Here is a 1,905-nt window from a genome sequence, read left to right as displayed (position 1 = left end):
GTTGCTAACATACCTTTAGAAACCCTTCTTGTTACCCTTCACATCCCTTACTAGTTGCAACTCCAAATGTGCCTTGGCCTTCCTGATTACACCCCTGCATGCTCTAGCAATATTTTTATACTCCTTTTATAACATGTCATCATGCGTTCTCCTTTTCTGTCTTCTGTCTTCTGGGCTGTATGCTCTCCGCCAGTGTGGAATATGCACTGAAGGCCAAGCTTTCCACTGTGAGGCATGCAAAGCACAAGGCAACCATTATCAGTGCATAGCCTGGGTCTGGTACAAGGTTGCTATTTAAAAATTACTCCCCTTATTACACTCAAGTGTAAGTCAGAACATAATCAGAATCCCTAGCTATTCAAAGGACTGGTCTGCTGTACCAGCCCTGGTGAGTATGGCCCAGCGGCATGGGTGACAGGCATTGTGCTGCAACTTGTGGGGAATCCACATTGGGAGGATAGAGTGGGCAGCTAAACAATACCACCACCCCTTAGCAACATGGATGATACTTTGAGACCAGGGACCAGCGTTACGCCTCTCAAGTGGCAGTCTTTATCCGGGAGATGGGGGGTTGTGGCCACAACTGAACACAGGAAGCTCACCCCACCCTTCCCTTAACGCTGCTAGTAGCAGTTGCCCTGGCCTTGACGATTCTGAGGTCAACACCAATCCCTGCCACCAAAACCACCAGCATGTTAGGGAAACCGTGGTTGAGGGACCCAGAAATCACCATGGGTGGGAGATCACATGCTCTCTTGTTTGTGGTATGAGCCCTTGTAATGAAAACTTCCACCATCTCCGCCAGGTGACCCTATGTGATATCAGTCTCCTGAGAGTAACAGACGCAGCAACGGAGCAGATGCTGCAAGCATCTGGGTACAGACCTGGTCCTTATGCTACTATGTTGTGTACCATCATGATGCCAGCAGAGTTAATACTGGAGTGGTGTGGGAAAGGGTGCTACTGTGGTGGAAGAAATAAGGCAGCCTTCCCCAGAAACCTGCTACAGAGGATTGCAGAGAACCTCCAGGAAAATTTCCTAGAGATCTCCATGGAGGATTCCCAGGCCATCCCAGTGCACATAAACAGTCTTTTCCGGGGGGACCCTCTGCGTAGCTGGAGGATCCACTGGGAAGCAGATACCCATTGCACCTCACTTTGTCTTCAGATTAAACATAAAGTAAAAGAGCATGTAATCCCTACAGTTTGATTGGAATTGCATACTCACCCGAGGGGCCTTCCCCAGCATCACACTCAGCCACAAGCTGTTCTGCGACCGGCTGGGCTCCACGGTTGAAAATAGCTCCTGGCTCTTGGGGAGAATGGATCCATCACTCATCTGTCTCCCATTCTCCTTCTCCTCTTCCTCGTCCAGAATGTCCTCCTCGTTGTTGCCTGAGGTGGCCTGGGACTCAGACTCCTGGGAGGTATCCATGCTTCATTTGGGGATAGTGGTGGAGTCGCTGTGGAGAATCGCATGCAGTTTATTGTAGAAGCGGCATGTCTGTGGTGCAGAACCAGAACAACTGTTTGCTTCCCTTGTCTTCTGGTATGCCTGCCTGCCGAAGTTCTTTGATTTTCACACAGCACTGCTGCTTGTCCCTGGTGTAGCCCTTCTCCCCCATGCCCCATGTGATCTTTTTGTAGATGTCTACGTTTCTACAGCTTGATCAAAGCTGTGCCTGCACAGACTCTTTTCCCCACAGACCACTAAGAACCACAATCTCCTGTGTACTCCAGGCTGGAACGTGGTTGGGGTGTTGAGTCACCAGGATCAGCTGGGCTGGAGAGCTCTCCATACTAATCAAACAGGATAGGGGAATTCAAAAGTTCCTGGGGCTTTAACAGGGGAGGGGCTGTTTCCTGTGTACCTGGCTGCTGTGCAGTGGAATTGAAAATGATCTC

The sequence above is a fragment of the Trachemys scripta genome, chromosome 24 (genome assembly GCF_013100865.1).
Source record: "Trachemys scripta elegans isolate TJP31775 chromosome 24, CAS_Tse_1.0, whole genome shotgun sequence".
Classification (NCBI taxonomy): Eukaryota; Metazoa; Chordata; order Testudines; family Emydidae; genus Trachemys; species Trachemys scripta.
This window is presented reverse-complemented; position numbering follows the sequence as displayed.